General features: G+C 42.0%; 1 long non-coding RNA gene across 1 annotated transcript; it reads right to left on the minus strand.

Moving 5' to 3' along the window:
• Nucleotides 1–6,521: 6,521 nt before the first annotated feature.
• Nucleotides 6,522–13,093, minus strand: LOC137217817 (uncharacterized). Its single transcript, XR_010940274.1, has 2 exons — nucleotides 11,138–13,093; nucleotides 6,522–10,809 (listed from the first exon to the last, which is right to left on the minus strand). It is a non-coding gene; the product is annotated as an uncharacterized lncRNA (long non-coding RNA).
• Nucleotides 13,094–14,164: the final 1,071 nt, after the last annotated feature.

The raw sequence follows: 14,164 nt of genomic DNA on the forward strand, positions 1-14,164 counted from the left end.
AGGTCCAGGTTTGACCGTTATGAGTATCACCTGGCCTCCGAAAGCCCCAGTCCCCACCTGGCAAACAGGGAAATAATATCTCTTGTACCAGGCGTTCCTGAGAATCTAGAGAAAGGGTGAGCCTGGGGTTGAGCCAGCCTTGGCCCCTCCGGACACCTGAGTTACCTTCCACTGTCTTAATCTGACGACCCTGTTTTCCTGTGAAGTATTGTAGTCGGTTTTTTTTTTTTTTTTTTTTTTTTTTGCGGTACTAATTTTTTTTTTTTTTTGTAGTTGTTTTTTTAATGACCTCTGACCAAAAGCACTACATGGTGCGGCACGATCTTTTGTTGTCAATGCCCCTTATAAATTATACAATTTACAAATGAAGAAAAGCTTCACCCCTTTGTTGTCCAAAGAATATATTGATGATTTGTGGTAAAACGTTACAGCATTCACCTAGGTTTCAAACATTTTGTTAATGTCAGCCATGTCCACGGCCATTCAAGCCTCTCATTAGTCAGCTATGTACACGGCAATCTTAGCTTCATGAAGGTAACGATTTGCAGTATTTACAGGTATGATTCTGATGCAAGTTTTTGTCTGAATAATGCCGGTCTCTCCCCTAATCACAGCGTTCCCTTCTGTCGTTCGGAACGCACGTCTCCTTTCTCCTGGGTTACTGACGTCTCCCCGTGCTCTGTTGCACGACTTCCGTTTACATGTTTCTGTATCCCTGGTGTCTGTGGCTTCTGAAATTATGCATCGTTTTACTCTCGTAGTAAGATAAGAAAATTATAATGGAGGGTTTTCCAAAACGTATGGCAGTATTCGTTGTTCCGCCTGACCCTTCCTTTGTGATCCCATGGGGACAGTCCCCGAAAAATAAAATAAAAATCTGCCAGGCCCGCCACGGCCCACGCATGTAAGTCATCCTGTTTCCTGGTCTGCTGGCGCGTTTACTGCAGGTTTGGCTTCAGCCTGATTCATCCTATAGGCATGTGGACCGAGCTTTAATGAGCTCTTGGTAGAAGCCCAAGCTTTCCTAGGTACCACCCTTAGGACAAAAGCCATTCACCAAACCTGGACGGGCCCAGCCTGCTTTATTTATCCTGGCAAATTGGTTGGCAGTTGGCTATTTAGTTGGCACGGAGACCATATCAGGTCACTTCGGCGTTTAGCCTAATGAGAATTCCATTCATTGACCATGGATGGAATTCATGGTCCTTTGTGATTCTTAAACCTGTACCTACTGGGTCTTCTCGTTTTTGCTCGTGTCCCTGGCTGGGCAAAGGAAACTTGTGATCCGCCCCCCTCCCCGCGTGTTTTCTCGTGCTGGCTTCTGTGGCTGGGGGCAGTGGCGGCAGCAGTCAGCACATGGCTGCCATGTGCTGAGAGGGAAGTCCGAGCTCCAGAGCTGTCTTTGTGCGTCTGCGATTCCTTCTTGCTGACAGGAAAAGAAAGAATGGGGAGGGGGTCTGCGTCTGGGCCTCCTGGTGGAGAGCCGGTCCCACCCACCAGCCCCATATGCAACCAATCACCCTGGGTCCTCTACGTCCAGGCACACAGCCCTGCAGGCCAGCTGGGACTGTGCTCTGAGTGGATTTTACTGGGCTTTGCAGCAACTTTGCGTAGGTTTTCTGGGTTGGGTCTTTATTGCCCCCACTTGGGCCAAGTAACAAAGGCTTTATAGGAGGCTAAGAAACCTTTCACCAATCTCCGACCGGCACGCACTTGGGGGTATGACGATGCAGCTTTAAATCAAAATGAAAATCTCCAGTTTACCCCCTTGTATGCCTCGGGCCGACGCTCCGCATTCCTACCGTGCCAGCTAGGGTTGGATTTTTGCCCCAATACCTCTATGTTCCTTCTTTTGGTATATATATATTTTTAATTGAATTATACTTGATTTACAATGCTATGTTAATTACCACTGTACAGCAAAGTGACTCACTTTTGCATATATATATATATATATATATATATATATATATATATACACACATACACACACACACACACACACATTCTTTTTTTTTATATTATTTTCCATTATGGTTTATCATAGGATACTGAATATAGTTCTCTGTGCTGTGCAGTAGGTCCTGTTGTTTATCCATTCTTCTTTTGGTATCTTTAGCTCAGATCCTATCAATGAGCGTCTAACAGTCAAAAACGTTAAACTTCGAAATAATGGGATACATTTTTAAAAATGTAATTATTTCTGAATCTGGTGATATTGAATAGAGTCTAGTTAATTTCTAATTATTGGCCAGATAACTTCAATTCACCATCTGGAAAAAGGCAGCTTCACCTTTGGACTTAGCCCTTCTTGCTGAAGGAGATACATTCCTGTTAGGCACTCATCCAACTATTTTTAGGTGGGGATATTTCCTCTTTGACATGCAAGCAATCACCACCTCTTAGAGAATCTTCCTGTCGTATTTCACAACCACCTTTTCTCCTTTCTCTTTTTGGTCGACCCCCTTCAATCAAGCCTTCATTAATTCTTGTCTGGATGGTGACAATCTCCTCCCAACGAATCTTACCAGGAGCCCCATTAATTTTTCCCAATGGGAATCATGCCAATTTACCATGTCCCCATTAACTTTCTTGAAGTTTCTCAGAAGTCAAAGAATCTATGGTATGTCGTCAAAAAACAAACAAAACCCCTAGAACTGTTCCATATCGACTGTGCCATTCATCTCATCACGGACAATTCATCATAACACAGCACAACGGGCATACTCAGCTTCCTCTTATACCCCACACTCCGTGAACCGCAGCCCTAAGCTAAACCGAGCCATTCACTGTTTCTCAGAGACCCAGGAATCCACATCCTTGTGTCTTCCTTAAGATCATTTTCTTCCAAGGATGTTTGTCGGCCATCTGTGCTTGATCAAATCATAACCCTCCTTGACTGACGCTTCTTCTAAGACCCTTTTCTCATCCAATTGTATACCCTCTTTAAAACTCTTTCAACAACCCCTGTTAATGAGCATTTAGTTGGTGGTCCATTCTGTCCTTGGGGTCATTGGGTTATCTCACTCGTTTTTCTCCACCGAATTGTGAATCGATGATCAATAGTAGGTCTTCCCTAAATATGACAAGACGTAAAGCAATGTCACGGATACATACGTAAGGACATGGAATTATCATCTCTCTCTCAGAAGTCCATGTGAATCTGACTGCCCGTGGACCTCTACAGCTAAGAATAAAGGTTGGATCTCAAAAGGAAACTCAATTCGTAAACAAGTTGGCACACCGTTTTATCGGCTATTTTAATAGCAAACACAATACAAATGGCACTTCTGTCACATAAAGCTAACGTAAACAACACTCGATAGGGCGAAACCTATTGCCACCTTGTACTGCTTATAAACCCAAGACACAGAGTCAGGGGGGAAAGAAACGTTTCCAAGTTCCTAAACACAGACACATGCAGAATTTGGGCAGTAAGTGAGAGAATATGAAGTATTCCAAGTTATGCTTTTATTATTTTGCTTCTTTTCAAACCATGTGGAACTCATTAGATTTCTTTTCCATGCAGCACTCTGCTACACAGAGACAATAATGTAACTGGGAACCAAAAGGACCAAAATTGGTGGTAGGTTGATGTGTGAGAATTAGACCTGGGAAGCTTTGACCTGGAGAATCTTTCAGGAAACATGGTGGGTTCTGAGGAGCTCCTGTAGAGTCCACTATAAATGCTCTGTCCCGTCCTTTGATCTCAGATCTCTCCCATATGAGTGAGTCTTTATTATTCAATTCTGAGGCTTGGATTGCATACTGAGGCGGGTTCTGTTTATTGTGGTGAGCTGTTTTTTAAGAAAGTTGTCTCTCTGCGTTTGATGTAGGGAATTCCAGTCAGAAAAGAACTGTTTATATATTTATAAGGTCCAGAGTCCTGGTGAGTAACTCGGTCAAAGCCGAGGCGTCATGTCCTCGGGGAACACTTGGGAGCTCAGTTTTGGCGAGATACCTGCTTTCCAAACTCTGATCGCGTCCTGTTCTTCTTTATGAGATGTATCACGACTGTGTTTATCCATGGATTACTGTGTAGTTATTCATTAAATTTTCGCCTCCATTTTTGACGTTTTTATTATGCTCTTTTCACCTTGTTTGGCACATAGGATATGCTCAAAAGTATGTATTTAATGAATGCATGAAGGAGATAAGCTATATAATAAGTGGTGTGTGACGTGGACTGTCTTTCAAACACATGCACTCAGATTTGTAGAGCTTGACAATTTCCATGGTGTAAATACTCCACTAGAGTTGAGGCCAAGCTATCCATGGTTGACCAGATGGCTCTCAGAATTCCTGGCTGTTTGACTTGGCTTCTTAGAGCCAAGGTGAGCCACTGCATAGGCAGTTCATCCACCGTGTGTGAGAAAGGTCGTTGGTGCATGGAAACACCCCTTCTCAACAAAAGAACATGGTTAGTAACTTAGGATCAGAAGGATTCTTCTCGATTTAATTTTTTTACTGAAGTATAGTAGATTTACAATGTTGTGTTAATTTCTGCTGTAGAGCAAGGTGATTCAGGTATACATATATAAGCATTCTTTTTAAAAATATTCTTTTCCATTATGGTTTATCACAGGATATTGAATATAGTTCCCTGTGCTCCACAGTAGGACCTTGCTGTTTATCCATCCTATAGATACTTTGCATCTGCTAACCCCAAACTCCCAATCCATCCCTCCCTTCCCCCTCCCCCTTGGCAACCACAAGTCTGTTCTCTATGTCTTTGAGTCTGTTTCTCTTTCGTAGATCAGTTCCTTTGTGTCATATTTTAGATTCCACGTACAAGTTATATCATATAATATTTATCTTTCTCTTTCTGACTTACTTCACTCAATACGATAATCTCTAGTTGCATCATGTTGCTGCAAATGACATGATTTCATTCATTTTTATGACTGAGTAATATTCCATTATATATATATATATCTCACATGTTCTTTATCCATTTATCTGTGGATGGACATTTAGGTGGCTTCCATGTCTTGGCTATTGTAAATAATGCTGCTATGAAAATAGGGGTGCATTTATCTTTTTGAATTAGTGTTTTGTCTGGATATATGCCCAGGAGTGGGAGTGCTGGATTATATGGTAGTTATATTTTTAGTTTTTTGAGGACCCTTTATACTGTTCTCCACCAGCTTACATTCCCACCAACAGTGCAGGAGGTTCCATTTTATCCACACCCTCTCCGGCATTTGTTATCTGTAGACTTTTTAAGGATGGCCATTCTGACCGGTGTGAGGTGACACCTCATTGTGGTTTTGACTTGCATTCCTCTAATAATTAGTGATGCTGAGCATCTTTTCATGTGCCTATTGGCCATTTGTATCTCTAGAAAGATTCTTCTTAAATAAATATTTGCTTTGTGTTGCCTGATGCAGATTTTCTCAGGTAGAAAAGCCCTTGTTTCTTTTTTAGGGCATCTGTCAGAACCAGAGTTTTGAGCTCTACCTAAGAAATGCTGCTCCAGACACACTGTCCTTCTGTTAACAATCAGAAATGTTGTCAACCGGTGGCTTTAGGACGTAGAGTCAATAGAACAGCACAAGAAACATAAATACGAGATCTAACAATTGGGGAAGAGAATAAGCTATATTTTTCACAGACAATGAGATCAATTAAGTAGCTCTGCTGAAAATGATGTATGTAAAAAAGACCTCCATGAGAAGATTTAGCAAAAGGATTCAAGGCTTCCACGAAAAAAGGATCACAGCGTTTCTGGCAGATATAAAATCAGCTTATTAATAGGAACAATTCATGTCCTTGTGTGGGAAGACTCAATCTCATAAAATACAAATATTGCAAAACTACTTCATATTTTCTAAACATTCCAACTGAAATATTGATGACTTTTTGTTATGAAATCTTGGAAAATAAAATTTATCTCAAGGCAAAATTGAGCCAGAATGCAGATGGCAATAAGGGAAATACTGGGCTTCCCTGGTGGCGCAGTGGTTGAGAGTCCGCCTGCCGATGCAGGGGACCCGGGTTCGTGCCCCGGTCCGGGAAGATCCCACAGGCCGCGGAGCGGCTGGGCCCGTGAGCCATGGCCGCTGAGCCTGCGCGTCCGGAGCCTGTGCTCCGCAACGGGAGAGGCCACAGCAGTGAGAGGCCCACGTACCGGAAAAAAAAAAAAATATGGGAAATACTAAGAAACTTGCCCTGTCATGTTAAAATATGATATAAAATACCCTCCAATAAGCGAGAGAACCAAAACCCGCAGGGGTATTTAATGTGAGGGAAACTTCTTATTACTGGGAAAATAACACATCAATACGTGGCGTTAGAAAAACTGGCTTAATGAGTCAAAAAAGTTAGTTTTTTTCATCTCATACCGTAGAGCCAAGTGAGTTACAAATGTTTTGAGTTTTGATATTTACAAATGAGAAATATTTTTAAAGTATGTAGGAGAATTGCCTAATCTCAGAGTGAAGGACGACTTTCTAAACATACAAAAGGATTAAAAAAATAGAGGGAAAAAGAGAGACACAGCTACAAACAATTTCAAAAGGCCTGTGCTTCCAATGACTGCAGTTCTCCAAACAACTGAAAAAAAATGATGAGTGGAAAAAAAACATGTGCTATATTTAGAACAAGTATTGATGCCTTGTGTATTTGCTGCACTTAGGGTGCGTTAAGGCCTTGTTAGGTAAATTATTCCATTGCTCAAGCAAGAAGGCATAAACAGCTCAAAAACTAATAACTAATTCCTCCATGAAATGGCCAACTTATGTATTTTGACCATTAATTCAAAAGTATGAAAGAAGGAAAACACAGAGCCACCTTTGAGTATAAAATTAGGAATTGTTAAAGCGAGAGCAGTTCTGAGGCATAAAGGGTGGAAAGGTAGCATCCTTACGTGCCAGTTCGGTGGCCGTGGGAAGGGGAAAGCCTTTTAAGGTTTTCGACAGCACTTCCAAAACGGTTTGCAAGGGCCTTAAAAATGTTCACACCCTTCACTGTTGCAATGATATGTCTCAGAATTCAGAGATTTATGGGACAGTCTTTGCAGAGACAGCCCAAAATGGAAAACAATGTAGATCTCCACCAAGATAGGATGAGATACTTAACGGCACATCCGCTGAATGGGGTATTAGCCTGACTAATGACATGGGGAGATGCAAATCATATTGTTACGTGGAAAATAAATGGACTTAAAACCATATAGTTAAGCTTATAAATAGAATATATATATGTATATATTTTCACAAAATCTGAACATGTTCAGAGAGTTTATCCTTGGGTAATGGGATTGTGAATTTTTGTGTATGAATCATTTCCATTTGTTCCTATATTTCTGTATTACTTTTAGTTATTTATAAAATGTATACTGTAAAATAAGGGTTTAAATCTCAGTAGAGTACAAGCTTGCTATGTGACAACATTAGAAACTTGGTCTTTTCCTCCCCAAAGGCCCCCAACTCCCAGATCCACCTTCCTTCCGGCCAATTCCTTCTGTCCCTTGAGCAACCTGGCCTCATGGTGGGTGGTCTTGTGTGCACTTTTCTGGTTTCTGCTGGAAAGATGTCAAGAAAGATGATTTTCCTCCATTTTGAAATGTACTCAATGTGGTATTTTCTGCAGGAAAAATCTCAGTGGTTATTTTTTTTTAATTATTAGCTTAAATCCCAGCTTTGACAAAATGTCTCACTTTCCAGAATCAACAATAAGAAAATGAAAAGGCAGTGGATACTAATCCAGTTCTCTGAAAACTGTGTTTTTAGTCTCTTCCTTTAACTATTGATTTAAAATAGACCTCCAGCTCCTGCCATCGTTCAGAAAGAAAATAGAAAGAGAGCTTTTATTCAGAATCTATTTTTATAATTACTCAGAGCCAAGGAAGTCCATAAACTCCAATTCTTCACCCAGACCCAGAAAATGTATCACTGAATTGTTTTGACATATTTCATAGATGCTATACAACACAAAATAGTAAAAAGAGACTGCAGGAACCTCCATGGTACACATGAGTTCTCTTAGATGTGCTTGTTGGTGTTTTTTTTTGTCATTGTTTTTCAGTGCACGTCGCCAGACATTAATGGAAAATAGTCTTGTTTTTTCCTTCCAAAAGCAGCACGTCCACACTTTTTTTTTAATAACAAAACGCTGAATTGGGTTTTTCACTAACAATGCATCATGACTCCCAATCTTTCTAGGACTTTGTAAGAATTAAAATATACTTTACTCATTCTGTCTCTTAAATGATAAAGGGGTCCTCAGAGTCCAGATGTCTTCACTGCAACATTGTACAAAATTTTAACGTATGCCACGTTTAATAATACAACTGAAATGTTGAGCTGGACTTCAGACAGTCTTTCTCTGCCGCTCGCAGACGGCAAGAATTGGGGCTGGCCACGGAATCCCATGAACTAGAATAAAGACATAATAGTGGAAGTTCCGTTGCTAAAGTCACAGTGTATATGAAAGATTTTGAAAATTGCCACTCTTGTGCCAATTTGAGTTCCACTATCAATCCATCAAGATGATAATAACAATAATACTAATGACTTTTTAAAAAACAATTTCCATGGCACGCTCTTGAGAAATGTTATCTTATTTAAACATCACAGCGTTTTTATGGCTTAACGTGTCACGTGGGACAATGCTATAGGTAAGATAAATAAATGGCTTAATGTTTCACGTGGGACGATGGTACGGCTGAGATAAACCCCAGGCTTGCAGACGCGTAACACAATAAGCACGGTTTTCCACTTTCAAGAGCAAGGATGGTCCTCGAGAGCCATGGTGGCCATAAGAGGAAAGGTGATGGAGACCAGAGCCCAACGGAACCCACAGGGCAGCCCATGCCAGGTGTTTGTGCCCATGGTGATTCAGGAACTCAGGTCCTTCCTATCTTGTGGCTCCTCCATTCCCTGGTCCCTTGTAACCCCTTTACTCAGTTGGGGCATGGGAAAAGAGCCAGAAGGGCATCTCTGCATCTTCACCTTCTCAGCCTGGAAGGGACACACGTCATTGGTGAGAATTAGTCACGTGACCCCACCTCCAAGCAAGGGATCCTGGGAAATATAGACTCTGCCTGGGATGCTGTACTCCCACCAACATTCTGCCATCCGGCAGCTGGTGCTTGAGGCTTGGGGGACGGGTAACCAAGCACCTCTGCCTCAGGGAGCTTGCATTGCTCTTAACATTTTAGCAGTGAAGGAATTGAGATAATTAGGAGCCAGATTTAGACCCAGGCTACAATGTGGTAGGATTGCTTCTGAAAAATATGTCTTCTGGGCACTAAAATGTGAGTGGCATACCAAAAAAATTGGACCAAGATTTTTAAAATTCATTTTTTGGGGTTGAAAATGTCCCCTAAGTTATGTGTTCCCTCCTCTGTGTGACTTTTTGGGTTATCCGACTCTACAGCTGGAATCCCATCTGTTTACTTCTCCATGTGTCACTACAGACACTCCAAAGACAAAGAGAAAAGACATTTAAAATAAGAAATAACTTTTAAGGTGATGTTAGGACGTGAGAAAGGACCTGGATACCATGAAGGATTGTGACATTCTCTTCTATGGATGGAAGAGTTTTTGTAAACAGATGAGAAGCTGTAACTGGGACAAATGGATCCTGTATGATATTTTTATGGTGTGTGGACCAGGCCCAGGCGGGCAGTGGTGAGCAGAGTGTGAGATTTATGTAAATATTTTGTGTAGTAAACAATTCGGCCAGTCATTTAAAATTGATTGTATAGCATGCTTACATGTGAGTCCTTGAACTCCAATACATATTCACATATACAATTTTATATTAATTTGTATACATTTATATATTATATACTATACCTGTCTATCTATATCTATCTGTCACCTATCTATCAATGTATCTATCTGTGTCTATGTATGTACGTACGTATCTGTGTAACTCTCTCTATCTATGTATCTATCGTCTATTATCTATCTATCAATGTAACTATCATCTATCTATTTATCGTCTATCTCTCTCTATCTATTCTGATTTCCCGTTTGTGTCCTCACTACTTTGCCCTCTATCTCAACTTCCTTCTGACAGTTCAGCCATGGGAAACTTTTTACATAATCTAGAAGTGTCCTAGCGAGTTTTCTAAAACAAAAACATATCTTTCCGATGATTTATGCTACCCTACTTGGGGGGGGCACAACTGTTGGATTTTTAAAAATATGACTTTTGACCTTTGTTCCACCATCCATATGTTATCTCAGTGGTTTTCCCAGTAATCCTATAAAGTGAGTGGTATCAGTGCCATCGGACACATACAGAAACGGAAGTTGATGTAGATGACACCAAGGTTCCCACGGCTGTTAAGGGGCAGAACCTAAATTCCAGCCCACTTCTCAGCTACTCAAGCCTTCGTTGGTTCTGCCATAAACTTCTAATCAGCCTCATGGTTGAGCGGAGCCCAGCACAGTACGCAGGTTGGTTCTGATTCTGATTCTGGTTCTGCAACATGGCTTTGGATGGACAAGTCACAGCCAATGTCGCATGGTGTAGGATCGAACCATATCATCTCTATGCGCCCTTCCCCAGAAATCACCTCTTCCAAGAGCAGTGGGGAAGCTGCAGTGGAATACAGTGTGTGAACGTGTTCTGGAAACCATAGTTATATATTTTAAACCCTGGAGAAAAGTAGCAAGGATCATGGAAATAGCACCAGGAACTCACCAGGCTGCCCATCCTTAGTCTGGTCTTACACGATTAGAAGTGCCGCAAAGTCTCCTGCAGGGCTCGGCATCTTGCAGCGTGAATTCAGTAGCAGGTCACCCCTCACGAGGACTGAAGTCCTGTCCAGATTCTTCAGAATGAGAGCTGCGTCTGCAATTACACACCAAATCTTAAAGAGTGGGTTTGAAAGCCTGGTTTGGGTTTCGTTTTTCCGTGAGGACCTGGGAGCAGTCGAAGAGTGACCGTTGACTGCTAAGCGAGGATGTGTGCTTGGGCACACAGATTCACAAGCACATATACCAGATGTGAGACGTTTGGGAGGAAAAAAAACCTCCTATCTTTTAGTTAGTATATTATTTACAAATCACAACAGAACCGTATGTGATTGCAATGAATGATCTCAAACCACATACACCCCCATTCTGAGCAAACTATTTTAAAAGACTCAGGATGACGAAATCTCAAAGTACTCGAGTACCTGTCATTGTGACTGAATCCACCAGAAAATTTTTAAGATTTGTGTTTGTTTTCCACGGATGCTATAACCAATTATATCAAACGGGTTGTCTTAAAACAAAAGGGATTCATTCTCTCTCAGTCCTGGAGACCAAAAGTCTAAGATCAAGGAGTCATCAGGGTCGGTTCCTTCCGGAGGCTCCAGGGGAGGGTCCTTCCTGCCCCTTCCAGCTTCTGGGGGCTCCGGGCGTCTCTGGGCTTGTGGCCTCATCCCTCCCGTCTCTGCCTCTGTCTTCACAGGGCTTCTCCTCTGTGTATCTCTCCTCTTCTGTGTCTTATAAGGACCCTGTCACTGGATGTAGGGCCACCCTCATCCAGGAGGACCTCAGATCAGATCCTTCACTTCATCAGGTCTGCAGAGACCCTATTTCCATGTATGGTCCCTTTCTGACATTTCAGGTGGACATGGATTTTTGGAGAACATTATTCAACCAACTATGATATCATAGCATTTTCAACCAAAAAGTAAACACTTATTTAAACTCTAGCCCAAATATACCTATTACTTTTTATCTGTTGCTTGACCCGAGGTCACCTTGCTGGAGGCTAGAACTTTCTTAGAAATGTTTTTGCTGCAGGGAGAGCAGTGCTTCCCTCCTATGCATGTTATCCTGCCCAGACAGCCCTCTTTCTTAGCCCAGTAAAAATGGCTTCTCCACAAATAACTAGCCCTTAGACTTCCATATGACGTGGCCTTTGAGTCCCCTGGGACAGGAACACCCCCTAGAACCACCATTAATGCTTCTGAGTGTCTCAGCCTTGTAGCAACCTGACTTGTAGTCTTATGTCTTTTGAGAAGATGGAGCGTGTAGACCACCATATACCACCATATACCTCTTCATGTCATGCTACCTCACCTACATCAGGACAAGGCAAGCCCTTAAGAATGTATGTTGAAGGAAACCCCTGGCGGTCCAGTGGTTAGGACTTCGTGCTTCCACCGCAGGGGGCACAGGTTCCATCCCTGGTTGGGGAACTAAGATCTCGCCAGCCACACAGCGTGGCCAAAAAAAAAAAAAAAAAAAAAAGAATGTATGTTGAGTTCACCCACAGAAGTTTACCACCAGTTCTTAACCTTACATGAACCCAGAATGATGGGACAGTGAGACGCTTTACCATGTTTTTCTAGGTGACGTGTATGTAGCAGCCTATGTCTTGGTTTCTGTACCATCCTGGGTCTCCTTTTCTGAGGCAGTCAGTCCAAATGAGTCTGTTCCTAAAATGCCTTGCTGCATTTATTTCTCTAGCACAGTGGTTTCCAACCAGGAGTGATTCTGCAACTCAGAGGGCATCTGGCAACGTCTGGAGACATTTCTGGTTGTCCAGCTGGGGGAGAGGAGGGTGCAATGTGATATTGGCACGTAGTGGGTGGAAGCCACGTCCCACAGTGAAGGACGGTCCCCACCATGGAGGGTGACTCAGTCCCAGAAAGAGTGACGAGACTGCCTTCGCATGAGAGACTCAGTCTGTTGGTCTCTCTGTCTCTCTCTACGCGCCTGTCCATTCATCCATTTGTCATCTACCTTCCCTATCTATGTATCTATCATCTGTCTAATCTATCATCACCACCATCATCATCTAGCTATTATCTATCTACTATCTACTGATGTATCTATCAGTCACCTATCATCCATCTATGTATCATGTATGTCATGTATCTGTCTACAATCTATCTTCATCATCTAGCTAGCTATTATTATCTACTATATATTTACATATCAATCATCTCTATCCATCCATCCATCCACATATATATCATCTACTTATCTCTATCATCTATCTCATGTATCTTATCATCTATTGTCTACCTATCAATCATATCATCTATATTTATGTACATAGCTATCAATCATCTATCCATCCATCCACACACCTATTTATCTATCTATCATTCATCTGTCTTATCTATCATATCATCTACCTATTTTCTTACCTATCTATTTTCTTACCTATCTATCATATCATCTACCTATTTTCTTCCTATCTATTTTCTTACCTATCTATCATATCATCTACCTATTTTCTTCCTATCTATTTTCTTACCTATCTATCATATGATCTACCTATTTTCTTCCTATCTATTTTCTTACCTATCTATCATATCATCTACCTATTTTCTTCCTATCTATCTATCTATCAAATTGTATCTACATCTATGGTGGTGGTTCTCAACTAAGGGTGATGAGGGGACATTGAAAATATCCGGAGCCATTCTTTGATTGTCAGCCCTGGAGGGGAGGATGCTAGTGGCATCTCGTGGATACAGCCTACAGATGCCACTAAAAACGCTACCGTGCACAGGACAGCCCTCACCCCAGAAAATGATCCAGCCCCAAATGTCTGTAGTCCTACTGTTGAGAAACCCTGTCCTGGATGAAGGGTTTGTCTATGGAGGATGAACTCTTCAAGCAGGATGTGTTTCCTACACATGAGGGTACCCTGATGCCCATCCCGCTACCTGGCACACCCCAAGGGGCTGTGTAGTCACCCTTAAGCAAATAAACGGATTCATGAGTGAGACAGTGTCCGTGCTTCCCACAGTCTTGAAAACCCAAGCTCTCTTTCCCTTCAGTGACTGCCACTCTTTCCAGATTGGCAGCACGGACAAAAGTCACATGCTTGCCCAATATTTATCTTGCATTTGCTTTCTTCCTTCCTCTCGCGGGAAGCCAAAGAGTGCATATTTGAGGAATACTGCTATAGGCACCCGAGATGTCTCCTCCCTAAAGAAAACTGGCTGCAGGACTGCTGTGGCGCTCTTTCTTCAGCCTCCAGTAATCCTGATTCACACTGGAGCTGGTCCCACCTTACCTTCCTGTCAGAGACTCGGCTGGAGCTGGCACCTTGGACTTAGTTTCCTTGCTGGTGAAATACTCACAGAGAAGAGAATAATTCCAACGTGGTGGATAAAAGCAGTTTTTCAACCAATCTGATCTAAGCGCAGACTCACTTGAAGTGGCTTTTGCCCTTGAAAATATCACTGTCATGA

The sequence above is a fragment of the Pseudorca crassidens genome, chromosome Y (assembly GCF_039906515.1).
Source record: "Pseudorca crassidens isolate mPseCra1 chromosome Y, mPseCra1.hap1, whole genome shotgun sequence".
Lineage (NCBI taxonomy): Eukaryota > Metazoa > Chordata > Mammalia > Artiodactyla > Delphinidae > Pseudorca > Pseudorca crassidens.